Source organism: Mobula hypostoma, chromosome 3, assembly GCF_963921235.1.
Source record: "Mobula hypostoma chromosome 3, sMobHyp1.1, whole genome shotgun sequence".
Lineage (NCBI taxonomy): Eukaryota > Metazoa > Chordata > Chondrichthyes > Myliobatiformes > Myliobatidae > Mobula > Mobula hypostoma.
Window position 1 is genome coordinate 91,137,497 of NC_086099.1, and position 14,686 is coordinate 91,152,182.

Below are 14,686 nucleotides of genomic sequence, written 5' to 3' on the forward strand. Positions count from 1 at the left end.
TTAAGAGTTCACAAATGGAATTTAATGTAGGAAGATGTGAAAATATGTCCTTCTGAAGGAAGAATTATAAAAGAGATTACTGTTCAAACGTAGAACATAGAACATAGAATAGTACAACACAGGAACAGGCCCTTTGTCCCTCAATGTTGTGCCAGAACAATTAAATTATTAATCAAATGATTAAATGAACTACACACATATGTTGGAGGAACTCAGCAGGCCACTCAGCATCTGTGAAAAGAATAAACAATGGACATTTCGGGCTGAGATCTAATCTTTTCTGCCAACACAATGTCCCTATCCGTCCATATTCCTCACATTCGTGTATCTATCTAAAAACCCTTTAAGGGTATCTAATGCTCTGCCTCTACCACCACCTCAGACAGCTCATTCCAGGCGCCCATCGCTCTCTGTTTAAAAGATTTACCCCGCACATCTTCTCTGAAATTACCTCCTCTCAACTTAAATGCCTACCCTCTGGTATTAGACTTCTCTACCCTGGGAAACAGGTGTTCCTGTCTAATCTACCAATGCCTTTGGTAATCTTATAAACTCTATCAGATCTCCCTTCAGACTCCACCGCTCCAGAGAAAACAACTCAAGTTTGTCCAACCTCTTGTTAGAGGCACACGCCCTCTAATCCAGGCAACAGCCTGGTAAACATCTTCTGCACCCTCTCCAAATCCTCGACATAATAAGGTGACCAGAACTGTATGTGAATAGCCAGATGCGGCCTAACTAGAGTTTTATAAAGCTGCAATGTAATATCCTGACTTTTGAATTCAATACCTCAACTAATAAAGGCAAGTATGCCATATGCCTTCCTAACCACACTCTCAACTTGTGTACAGATGTCCCCCGCTTTTCGAACGTTTGCTTTATGAAACCTCGCTCTTATGAAAGACTTACATTAGTTACCTGTTTTCGCTAACAGAAGGTGTTTTCACTGTTATGAAAAAAGGCAGCGCGCGAAAAAAGCTGCGTGTGAAAAAAGCAGCGCGTGGAAAAAGGCAGCACGCTCCCTGAGCAGCCAAGCTCCTCCCCCAGAATTGCATTCTAGCCCGCATTGCTTAAACATGTGCCTGTGAGCAGCCATTAGCAAGATGAGTTCTAAGGTATCAGAAAAGCCTAGAAGAGCTTGAAAAGTTGTTACACTTAGTGTAAAACTAGACATAATTAAGCGTTTCAATCGTGGTGAGCGAAGTAAGGACAAAGTGAGTTTGGCTTGTAGAAGTTGGTGAAGATGATGTTGAAGAGGTCTTGGCATCCCATGACCAAGAACTGATAGATGAAGAGCTGATGCAATTGGAAGAGGAAAGGATAACAATCGAAACCGAATGCAGTAGCGAACGGACCGAAAGTGAAGTCATCCAGGAACTGAACGTGAAGCAACTGTACAAGATGATAGAAAAATGCGCGAGGCTAAGCAGTCAAGCATGCTGTCATTTTTCAAGCCTTCCACATCAGCCACAGCAGACGACGAACCTCGACCTTCGACATCGAGGCAGGCAGACATAGAAGAAGATGACCTGCCTGCCCCTGTTGGTAACAGAAAACGATGAGATGACACCCCAGTGTCCCACCACCCCAACATCCGGGCTGCAGACTGATGCATTGCCGTGGAGAATGCAACGGTAGCCGGGACGCACCCAACACATCTTTAAGAAAAAAGTCGAAATAAACAAGCTGATTAATTAGGTGCCGCCTGGCATGTAAATGTTGGCCCAGACCAGAGGCGATTGCCAATTGCATCGCCACTGATCTGGGCCAACATTTACATGCCAGGCAGCACCTAATTAATTAGCTAGTTTATTTCGGCTTTTCTCTTAAAGATGTGCTGGGTGCGTTCCTGTTATCGCTGCATTCTTCACGGATCGGTATTGGTCGGCGGCCTGGAGGTTGGGGACCACTGTACCACCCCAACCTCCGACCTAACACACCATCATCAGTGTGCTCAGCGCTGTCTTCCCAATTCCGGTAAGTGATACTACACTGTACTTACATTATTTCTACTTTATATAGGCTGTGTATTTTTATGCGTTATATGGTATGACTTGACAGCTTCATAGCTTAAAGGTTACTGGAGAGAGTGTTTCTGCCGAGAGCGCTTGCGCCGTGTTTCTGCCGAGAGCACTTGCGATTGATTTTCGCTATGGTGGACAGTGCGGCAGTGATTGTAGTAAAGTATTTCTACTTTATATAGGCTGTGTAGTTATCATATCATTCCTGTTTTTACTATATGTTGCTGTTACTTTAGGTTTTATGTGTTATTTGGCATGATTTGGTAGGTTTTTTTTGGGTCTGCGAACGGTCATAAATTTTTCCCATATAAATAAATGGTAATTGCTTCTTCGCTTTACCACATTCCAGTTTACAAACTGTTTCATAGGAACGCTCTACTTTCGGATGGCGGGGAAACCTGTAATCACTTTCAAGGGTCTATGAATATGAACCTCAAGCTCCTCTGCTCATCAAGACCGTTAAGAGACTTGCCATTAACAGTCTACTGTCTCTTCAATTTGACCTATGAAGTTGCAACTCTTCATATTTGGTTGGGTTATACTCCGTCAGCCATTTGTCCACCATGATCTGCAAATGATCTATGTTTCATTGTATTTTTGCCAGTCTTCCACGTTATCCACAACACCACTCACCTTTGTATCATCTGCAAACTTACTAAGCCACCCATCTACATATTCATCCAGGTGATTTACATATATCACAAACAGCAGAGGTCTCAGTACGGATATCTGTGGAACACCACTCATGACTGACCTCCTGCTAGAATCAGTCCCTTAATCCACGACCTTCTGTCCTGCACTGGCAAGCCAGTTCTGAATCCAAACAGCTAATTCACCACGGATCTCATGCAACTTAATCTGCTGAATGAGCCTCCCATGAGGGACCTTGTCAAATGTGCTACTAATCATGTGAACAATATCTACATCTCTACCATCATCAAACACTCTCATCACCTCATCAAAAAACTGAATCAACTTAGTTAATAACATTTGCCCTGCACAAAGCCATGATAACTCTCCTTAATTAGGCCATGGTTTTCCAAATGCTCATAAATCTTATCCTTAAGAATTCTCTCCAGTTCCTGACATGAGGCCTACCAGCCTACAGTTTCCAGGATCCCTGGATCCCTGGTTCCTTTTTTGAATAATGGCCAGAACTCTGCACCTTGTATCGGCTAGAGAGGACTCAAAGATATTGCTGAAAGCCCCAGTAATCTCTTCTCTTGCATTACTGAATATCCTGGGGTATATTCTATCTGGCTTTGAGAAACTTTCCACTTTAACGCTCTTTTGGAGACCCAATATATCTCCTCCTTTACCTTGAAATACCCTAGAATATCAATACGCTGGGCACTGATTTCTCTATCCTCCATGTCCTTCTTGGTAAATACTGATATAAAGTACTCATAAAGGACCTCACCAAAATCCTCTGCATCCAAGCAAATATTCCCCTTCATCTTTGAGTGGTCCTACTCTCTTGCTCCCGATGTATGTATAGAATGCCTTGGAATTCACTTTAACCTTATTTGCCAAGCACATCTCATGGCCCCTCCTGGCTTTCCTAATTCTCTTACTGGGTACGTTTCTGGCTTCTTCAAAAGCATCAAGGGGTCTGCTTGATCCTACCTTCCTATGATTTACATACTTTTCCTTTTTTTCTTGACTAAATTCATCTCCTCCATTGACATCCAAGTTTCTGTTACCTTGTCACCCTAGCCATTCCTTCTGATGGAACATATAGTGTCTATAAAAAATATTCACCTGCCTTGGAAGTTTTCATGTTTTATTCTTTTACAACATTGAATCGCAGTAAGTTTGGCTTTATTGACATTGATCAACAGAAAAAAGACTTCCATGTCAAAGTGAAAACAGATTTCTACACAGTGATCTAAATTCATTATAAACATAAAACACAAAATTATTGATGGCATAAGTATTCACCCCATTCAAGTCACTATTTAGTAGATGAACTTTTGGCAGCAATTACAGCCTTGAGTCTGTGTGGATAGGTCTCTATCAGCTTTGCACATCTGAATACTGCAATTTTCCCCATTCTTCTTTACAGAATTGCTCAGGCTCTGTCAGATTGCATGAGGATCATGAGTGAACAGCCCTTTTCAAGTCCAGCCACAAATTCTCAATTGGGTTGATGTCTAGACTCTGACTTGGCCATTCCAGGACATGAACCTTGTTGTTTTGAAGCCATTCCTGTGCAGCTTTGGCTTTATGCTTCCACTATGCTTCACGGTAGGAATGGGGTGTTTTTGATGATGTGCAGTGTTTGGTTTAAGCCAAACATAGTGTTTAGTCTGGCCAAAAAGCTCAATCTTGGATCCATCAGACCAAAAGAATCTTCTTCCAGCTGACTTCAGAGTCTCCCACATGCCTTCTGGCAAACTCTAACTGAGACTTCATATGAGTTTTTTTCAAGAGTGGCTTTCTTCTTTTTGCTTCTCTCTATTAAAGCTGCGACTGATGAAGCACCTGGGCAACAATTATATACGCAGTCTCTCCCATCTTGGCCACTGAAGCTTGTAACTCCTCCAGAGTTGTTATAGGTCTCATGGTGGCCTCTCTCACCAGACCCCTTCTTGCACGGTCACTCAGTTTTTGATCATTTACAGCTGCGCCATATTATTTCCACTTCTTGATGACAGAATTAACTGCATTCCAAGGGATATTCAGTGACTTTGAAATGTTCTTGTATCCATCTCCTGACCTGTGATTTTCAATAACCTTTTCATGGAGTTGCTCGGAGTGTTCTTTTGTCTTTATGGTGTAGTTTTTGCCAGGATACTGACTCAACAGCAGTTGGACCTTCCAGATACAGGTGAATTTTTAATACAATAAATTGAATCACCTTGCTACAAACAGATTTCCAAAAACATATCATCATTTAACTAATCACAAATGAGAAAATCTACAGATGCTGTAGATCCGAGCAGCAAACTCAAAATGCTGGTGGATCTCAGCAGGCCAGGCAGCATCTATGGAAAAGAGTATACCTCTTCCCACCGTGCCACATGCAAAAATGCCATTCCTTATTCCCAGTTCCTCCGTCTCCGCCGCATCTGCTCCCAGGATGAGGTTTTCCGTTCCAGGACATCTCAAGTGTCCTCTTTCTTTAAGGATCGTGGTTTCCCTTCTACCGTCATCAAAGATGCCCTCACCCGCATCTCCTCCATTTCCCGCACTTCAGCCCTCACCACATCTCCTGCCACCACAACAGGGACAGAGTTCCCCTTGTCCTTACCTACCACCCCACCAGCCTCCGGATCCAGCATATTATCCTCCGCAACTTCCGCCACCTTCAACAGGACACCATCACTAAGAACATCTTTCCCTCTCCACCCCTCTCCGCTTTCCGCAGTGATCGGTCCCTCCACGACTCCCTTATCTGCACATCCATTCCCAAGGATCTCCCACCCAGCACTTATCCCTGTAAGCGTAAGTGCTACACCTGTCCCTACTCCTCCTCTCTTGCCACCATTCAGGGCCCAAAACAGTCCTTCTAGGTGAGGCAACACTTCACTTGTGAGTCTGTTGGGGTCATCTATTGCACCCAGTGCTCCCGGTGCGGCCTCCTCTACATCGGTGAAACCCGACGCAGATTGGGGGACCGCTTTGTTGAGCACCTCCACTCCGTCCGCCACAACAGACAGGATCTCCCGGTAGCCACTCACTTCAACTCTGCTTCACATTCCCATTCAGATATGTCCATACATGGCCTCCTCTACTGCCATGATGAGGCTAAACTCAGGTTGGAGGAGCAACACCTCATATACCGTCCAGATAGTCTCCAGCCCCTTGGTATGAACACAGAATTCTCCAACTTCCAGTAATTCCCTCCCCCTCCCTTCCTCTATCTCTATTTCACTCTGCCCCCTCCCCCAGCTGCCTATCACCTCCCTCATGGTTCCGCCTCCTTCTACTACCCATTGTGTTCCTGCCTATGACATCCCTGCTTCCCCTCCCCCACCCCTTTGTCTTTCAAATTACCGGTCTTTGAACTGAACCTACAAGCATTCTTCAAATCCTTCCCTCTCCTTCTTTGTTCAGTCCTGACGAAGGGTTTCGGCCCAAAATGTTGACTCAGCATTTCCACTGATGCTGCCCGACCTGCTGAGTTCCTCCAGCGTGCTGTGAGTGTTGCTTTGATCCCAGCATCTGCAGATTATTTTGTGTTTATGGAAAAGAGTAAACAGTCGATGTTTCGGGCTGAAACCCTTCGGCAGGACTGGAGAAAAACGCCGAGGAGTGGATTTAAAAGGTGCGGGGAGGGGAGAGAGAAACACCAGGTGATAGGTGAAATCTGGATGGGGAAGGATGAAGTAAAAGCGGGGATGTTGATTGGTCAAAGAAACAGAAGGCCATGCAGGAAAGAAAAGGGGGAAGGGGAGGAGCACCAGAGGGAGGTGATGGGCAGACAAGGAGATAAGGTGAGTGAGGGAAAAGGGGATAGGAAATGGTGAAGGTGGGAGGTAGTGGGGTACATTACTGAAAGTTTGAGAAATTGATGTTCATGCCATTAAGTTGGAGGCTGCCCAAACGGAATATAAGGTGTTATTCCTCCAACCCAAATGTGGCTTTATCACGGCAGTGGAGGAGTCCATGGATGGACATCTTGGAATGGAAATGGGAAGTGGAAATAAAATGGGTGGCCACTGCGAGATCCCGCATTTTCTGTCAGACAGAACGTGGGTGCTTTGTGAAGCAGTCTCCCAAATTACATCATGTGTCACCGATATACAGGAGGCCACACTGGGAGCACCAAACACAATATATGACCCCATCAGACATGCAGGTGAAGTGTCGCCTCACCTGGAAAGTATGTTTAGAGCCCTGAATGGTAGTGAGGGAGGTGTAGGGGCAGGTGTAGCACTTGTTCCGCTTGCCAGGATATGTGCCAGGAGGCAGATCAGTAAGGAGGGATGAATGGACAAGGGAGTCACATAGGGGGCGATCCCTGCGGAAAGCAGAAAGTGCTGGGGAGGGAGGGAAAGATGTGCTCAGTGGTGCGATCCCGTTGGAGGTGGCGGAAGTTTTGTAGAATTATGTGCTGGACACGGAGGCTGGTGTGGTGGTAGTTGAGGACAAGAGGATCCCTATCCTGGTAGGGTGGTGGGAGGATGGGGTAGGAGCAGACGTGTATGAAATGGAAGAGATGTGGTTGAGGGCAGCGTTAAAGGTGGAGGAAGGGACGCTGCTTTCTATGAAAAAGGAGGACATCTCCTTCATTCTAGAATGAAAAGCCTCATCCTGAGAGCAGATGCAGTGCAGACGGAGGAATCGAGATAAGTTTTTGCAAGTAACAGGGTGGGACAAGGTATAGTCCAGGTAGCTGTGAGAGGTTGGAAGAACAACACCTTATATTCTATTTATGTAGCCTTCAACCTGAGGGCTTGAACATCGATTTCTCAAACTTCCAGTAATGCCCTGCTAATCCCACCTCCTTCTCCATTTCTCACCCCGTTTTCTCTCTCTCATCTTATCTCCTTGCCCATCCCCCCCATCACCTCCCTCTGGTGGTCCTCCCACTTTCTCTCTTCCATGGCCTTCTGCCTCTTTCACTAATCAACTTCCCAGCTCTTTACTTCATCCTTCCCTCTCCAGCTTTCACCTATCTCCCTGTGTTTCTCTCTCCCCACCCCCAACCTTTTAAATCTGCTCCTCAGCCTTCTTCTCCAGTCCTGATGAAAGGTTTCAGCCCCAAACGTCAGCTGTACTGTTTTCCTAGATGTTTCCTGGCCTTCTGAGTTCCTCCAACAGTTTGTGTGCGTCCATTTTAGTTGTGTGACTTCGAAAATCAATTGGATGCACCAGTGATGTTTTGGAGTGTCATACCAAAGGGCGCAGGGGATGAATATTTATGTAATCAATTATTTTGTGTTTTATATTTATAATTAATTTAGATCACTTTGTTGAGATCTGTTTTCACTTTGACACGAAAGAGTCTTTTTCTGTTGATCAGTGTCAAAAAGGCCAAATCCACTGTGATTCAATGTTCACATGAAATCTTGGCTAGAGTTTGCCAGAAGGCATGTGGGAGACTGTGAAGTCAGCTGGAAAAAGCTATGGTCTGATGAAACCAAAATTGAGCTTTTTGGCCATCAGACTATATGCTATGTTTTTTGTAAGCCAAGCACTGCCCATTATCAAAAACGCACCATCCCTACCGTGAAGCATGGTGGTGAGGATGCTTCACTGCAGCAGGCCCTGGAAGGCTTGTGAAGGTAGAGGGTTAAATGAATGCTGCAAAATACAGGGAAATCCTGGAGGAAAACCTGATGCAGTCTGCAAGAGAACTGTGACTTCGGAGAAGATTTGTTTTCCAACAAGACAATGACCCCCAAGCATTAAGCCAAAACTACACAGGAATGGCTTAAAAACAACAAAGTTAATGTCCTGGAGTGGCCAAGTCAGAGTCCAGACCTCAATCCAACTGAGAATTTGTGGATGGACTTGAAAAGGCTTGTTTACTCATGAACCCCATGCAATCTGACAGAGCTCGAGCAGTTTTGTAAAGAAGAATGGGGAAAAATTGCAGTGTCGAGATGTACAAAGCTGATAGAGACCTATCCACTCATACTCAAGGCTGTAATTGCTGCCAAAGGTGCATTTACTAAATATCATATTAAAGCGGGGGGGGAATCAATTTTTTGCGTTTTGTATTTGTAATTAATTTAGATAGCTTTGTAGAGATCTGTTTTAACTTTGACACGAAAGAGTCCTTTTCTATTGATCAATGTCAAAAAAGGCCTAATTAAATCCACAGTGATTTAATGTGTAAAACAATTAAACATGAAAATTTCTGGGGTGGGTGGTGGGTGAATACTTTTTATAGGTACTGTATATCCGTAAAGCTCCTAACATTAAAATACATTCACTTCAAACTATCCAAACCAATATATCTATTACTTTGCTACTACCTATTGAATACAGAGAAAGCATGAAGAAAGCCATAGCACAAAGAGCTCCTTGAGCATGAAACACAGAAAGCTAACTGTGAGCTGCAGCAGATAATCTGGAAGGAAAATAGAATGGCAACTTTTACTTCAAGAGTGATGGACTATAGAAGTAGTGAAGACTTATGAGAACTGCTCAAGGCAATAATGAGCCCACATCCAAAGTATGGTGTACACTGTTGGTCTTCATAATTGATGTTATCATTGAAGGTGGTTCAGAAGGTGTTCACCAGGATCAATGCATGGGAGGATTTGTCTAATGAGGCTATGTTTACCGGGTTGAGTCTGTACTCTATGGAGTTTTGAATGATGAGAGCTGCTCTTATAGGAGGATAAAAGATTCTGAGGGATTTCATCAGGGTAAATGATGGAGGCTATGAGTCTATGACATCAATAAGGTAGTGGTCATTAAAATTGAGATGATAATTAATGACTCAAATACAGTGATGCCCAGTTAAGACTGAGGCGATAATGAATTCTTCTTTTAAAAGATTGTGAGCCTTATGAATTCCTTGCTCCAGAAAGGTGTGTGGAGTGTGTAGAGGTGTGCAGTCAGGCAATGAAAGGATAGATATCATGTGCAGGCAGATGTGCTTTGTTTTGCTCACAAAATGGTTGGCATGACATCTTGGGCCTGTTTCTGTGCTGTACGATTTTATGATCTATGTTTAAATATCACATTATCAATAGGATATGAAGGCTTTGGAGAAGGTGCAGAAGAGTTTCATCAGTTCTGAAATGCGTGAGTGACTGCTCTGACTGCTGTAATGTGAGCTTTATCAAAAATAAGTTAATACCAATTAGGATAATGGGGGATGGTGGTGGGTTTACTTCGGTTCTTTTCACTTCCAGTGCTCTGTATGTAGTGCTCCTGCCATGCCATACAGGTTGTGAAAGGTTGTTTCTTTGGGCTTGAAGCTGTCGAGTGTGCCTTTTTCAAAGTAGAAGTTACCACATATTTTTGGCGATGAGGTGAACTGGTTTTGTGAACGTGCCGGCACGTTTCGAACGGGAGCAGCAGCGCCAATAAGGGGCCTCACGTTCAGGTGGCTACATTTGGGACTATTGGTGAATTTGTGTAGGTAACGGAGGACTGGCCTGAGTATGAGGAAAGGTTGGGACACTTTTACTGTGCTAATGGAATTACTGAGGAGGCTAAGAAGCGCTCTATCCTCCTGAGTGTGTGTGAGACAAAGACTTACAAGCTAATGAGGAATTTAGCCACACTGCAGAAACCGGGGGACATTCCATATGATGAACTGGTCAGGCTTGTGGGGAACCACTACAATTCGAAACCTTCTGTGATAGTCCAACGGTGTAAGTTTCATAGCTGCTTCAGGAAGCCAGGTCAGTCTGTGGCCAATTTTGTAACCGAGTTTCACAAGCTGTCGGAGCATTGTGATTTCGGAGCGGTGTTGGAAGACGTGCTCCGTGATCAATTGGTATGCGGCATTAATAATGACGGCATACAACACTGCCTGTTAGGGGAAACCCCACCGTTGACTTTCAAGAAAGCCTTAGAGATTGCCCAAGGCATGGAGATGGCTGCTAATAATGTCAAGGATATCCAGAAAGGACATGGGGGTCACAGTTGGCGGCAGTGCACCAAGTCAGGAGGGAGACTGGTAAACAGGTAAAGCGGGTGGAATGTTTCCGGTGTGGAGGGACACACTATGCAAATGATTGCAAATTCAAAGACACTGTCTGCCATGCTTGTAGCAAAAAGGGACATTTAGCTAAAAAGTGCAGAAGTTCAAAAGGTAAGATTCATCCTGGGCAGAGGAAAACTCAACAGGCCCAGGCAGCCACACACCATCTAGAAGAAGCAGATGAAGAGGCAGCGTGTGCCTACAACATGTTTGCAGTGGAAACAGATGAGGAACCACCTGAACCATATTATGCCACAGTCACTGTCAGGGGAAAGGACATTAAGTTCGAGATTGATTCAGGGGCTACTGTATCGGTCATTAGTACGGAGACCTACAGGAGGACATGTGGGTCCAACCTGCCTCCCATCAGACTGTCAAAGCTCAAACTTAGGACCTATACGGGGCAGCCCATACCTCATTTAGGGGTGTTATATGTGGACATTTCAGCTGGGGGTCAGAAGGCTGAAGCCACGCTAGTGATAGCTAAGGGCAGGGGGCCCAGTCTTTTGGGTGGTGATTGGCTTTGGAAAATCTGGCTAAACTGGCATGAAATTAAGTATGCGCACACGATGGAGGACATTCCGCAGCGGTACAGTGACGTTTTCAGGGAGGAGCTAGGAACACTGAAAGGCGTGACAGTGAAACTCCATGTTGACCCTGAGGCTACACTTCATTTTTATAAGTCCAGGTCGGTGCCCAATGCCATGAAAGGCAAAGTCGAGGAGGAGCTGGAACGTTTACAGAGGCTGGGCATTATTAAGCCTGTCCAGTTTTCAAGTGAGGTGGCTCCCATTGTTCCAGTTTTGAAGGCAGACAAAACAGTGAGGATATGGGGGATTATAAACTTACGGTGAATCAGATCTCTAGGCTGGAGGAATACCCATTGCCACGGGTGGATGACCTGTTTGTGACCCTGTCAGGGGGTAAACTGTTCACAAAGCTGGACATGAGCCATGCCCCAACAGCTGCTGCTCGACGAGGATTCAAAGGAGTACTTCACAATTAATACGCACAAGGGATTATTCAAGTACAATCGCCTGGTGTTTGGAGTGGCGTCCAGTCCTGCCATTTTCCAAAGGACAATGGACACTTTGCTGCAGGGGATTCCGCATGTAGCAGTGTACCTTGATGATATCTTGATCATGGGGGCTACGGATGTGGAGCATCTGGCTAACTTAGAATGGGTGCTGAAGAGGCTCTCAGACGCAGGGCTGTGGTTGAAATGTGGAAAACGTGTGTTTCTGGCATCGAGTGTGACTTACCTGAGACACAAGATCACAGCTGAGGGGCTTTGCCCTGTAGAAGACAAAGTGAGAGCTATTAAGGAAACCCCAAGCCCCAAGACTGTCACGGAATTCAGATCATTTTTAGGCATGGTGAATTATCATGGCAAGTTTCTTCCTGACCTCTCAAGGGTTTTGCCCCCACTGTATAAGCTGCTTCACAATGACACTAAGTGGCAGTGGGGTGAAGAGCAGGAGAAAGCTTTCAAGGAAGTGAAAGAATTCCTCCACTCGGCGAAGCTGCTTGTTCACTATGACCCAGACAAGGAGATTACCCTGGCATGCGATGCGTCGCCCTATGGAGTCTGGGCAATTCTCTCACATGTAATGGAGGACCGTTCAGAGAAGCCTATTGGTTTTGCTTCACGTACCCTGACAACTGCTAAGAAGGGATATTCACAGCTAGACAAAGAAGGTCTGGCCATTGCTTTTGTGGTCAAACACTTTCATCAGTACCTTTATGGACGCGTATTTACAGTTTATACGGACCATAAACCACTGATGAGCCTGTTCAGTGAGACTAGATACATCCCACCGCTAGCCTCAGCCAGGATACAGCTTTGGGCTCTTACACTGTCAGCCTACCAGTATACTATAGTGTACAGAGTGGATGGGGATAATGCAAACGCCAATGCACTGAATCAACTACCTTTACCTGAGACACCTGTTACTACATACGTGCCTCCAGAGACTGTGTTTTCATTGGAGAGGCTGTCAGAGACACCTGTAAAGGCGACCCAGATCAAGTAGTGGACAGAGAGGGACCCAGTCCTATCCCAAGTCAAGACTTAACTTTTACAAGGTTGGCCCAGAGTCATGGAAGGAGAGGAACTGAGGCCTAACGCAAGACAGAACTCAGTCTGCAGGATGGCTGCATTTTCTGGGGGGGGGGGGGCGCGAGAGTCATTGTGCCTCCCCCTGGCCGTTCACAGATTGTGGAGGAAATTCATGAGACTCAACCAGGAGTGTCTCGAATGAAAAGCTTCGCAAGATCCTATGTTTGGTGGCCAAGAATGGATTAGGATCTGGAGAACAAGGTAAAATCATGCACGCAATGTCAGACTAATCAGAATATGCCACCACCAGCTCCTTTGCATCCATGGGAGTGGCCAGACAACCCCTGGTCTAGGCTACATTTGGACTTTGCTGGCCCTTTTATGGGACAGATATTTCTTGCAATGGTAGATGCGCATTCTAAATGGATCGAAGCTCACATCATGAGCAACATCACAGCCCCCTCAACCATAGACAAACTCAGGCAAGTGTTTGCAGTCCACGGGTTGCCTGACACTCTGGTCACTGATAATGGCCCGACGCTCACCAGTGAACTGTTCAGTGAGTTCATGCAGCAGAATGGCATTCATCACATTCGTACGGCCCCTTTCCACCCAGCCTCCAATGGTTTGGCTGAGCGGGCTGTTCAGACAGTGCAGGAAGGCCTGAAACGGATGACAGGGAACTTTCTTAGCATGCGGTTTTCACGTTTCCTATTTAAGTACCGCCTCACACCACAGACTACGACGGCCCGCACTCCAGCAGAGGTGCTGATGGGGCATAGGCCCAAGTCAAGATTGGACCTGCTGCGCCCGGACATGAAGGCAAAAGTGGAGAGAAAGCAGGAAAAGCAGAAGGAGGGACAAGATCAACACGCGTGAGAGAGACAGTTAAAACCGGATGACAATGCCTGTGTGAGAAACAATCAGCAATGGCTGCCTGGGGTTATTCTTAAACAGAGTGGTCCCATCTCCTATGTTGTTAGGCTGACTGATGGGCGTGTTTTCCGCAGACATCAGGACCATGTGTGCCGGCGTCATGATACCGGCTCAGAGGCAGACAGTTCCATCGATTTTCCATTTGTGAGACAGACTATGGTGGGAGCATGTCCACCAGTGACTTTGCCAGAGGGCAAGACGCTGGCAGAGGGGTCGGGGTCCCCTGAGGAGGATGGACATTCTCACGCAGGCACACAGACCCCTCTCATGCCCCCCAAACCAGATCCACCCAAAACACCATCACCAGTGGTGCCTGCTGGGTCACTGGGGGTAGTGCGCAGATCATAGCGCACTTGTAAACCTCCTGACAGACTGAATCTTTGACGGGACAGTTTTTTGTTGTTGTTGTTGTTTTTGTTGTTGTTGTTGAATCTATCATGTTTTCCAGATGTTTTGTATTGGTTAGCTGTTGCTGAGAGACTAGTATAAGTTTTCAGGGGTACGCAAGTTAATAACACCACTGTTTTTATTTCCTAGTTTTTTACATTTAAGGAATGTTCGATTTGAAGGGGGAGAAGTGTTGTAATGTGAGCATTATTAAAAGTAAGTTAATACTATGTAGGATAATGGGGAGGGGGAGGGGGTACTTCCATTCTTTTTACTTCTGGTGTGCTCTGTATATAGTGCTCCTGCCATGCCATACGGGTTGTGAAGCCTCTGTATATACATAACGGTTTTGAAGTCCGAGATAAAGTCATTTCTTTGGGCATGAAGCTGTCGAGTGTGCCTTTTTCAAAGTAGAAGTTACCACACTGACTACCATCTATAAACCCACCAAGAATACCAAGGAAGGTTCCAAATATGATGCTAAGAATCCCAGAAAGTTAGTAAAACTGTAAATGCTTCCTGGCCAAAATTACCAGACCGGATGGGCAAATAGCTGGCCAAAATGAACGTAAGAATTTTAAAAAATGAATTGATGCCTCCTCAAAAGAGTAGCTGAGACAGTGTTGAAAGGAAGATGCAGGTGCAGTCTCACCTTACCTTTGAAGCCTT

General features: G+C 45.4%; 1 pseudogene; it reads left to right on the forward strand.

Annotated features, from left to right (window-relative positions):
• LOC134343713 (uncharacterized protein K02A2.6-like) overlaps positions 1-13,573 on the forward strand; it is a 32,544-nt pseudogene extending 18,971 nt beyond the window's left edge.
• Positions 13,574-14,686: the final 1,113 nt, after the last annotated feature.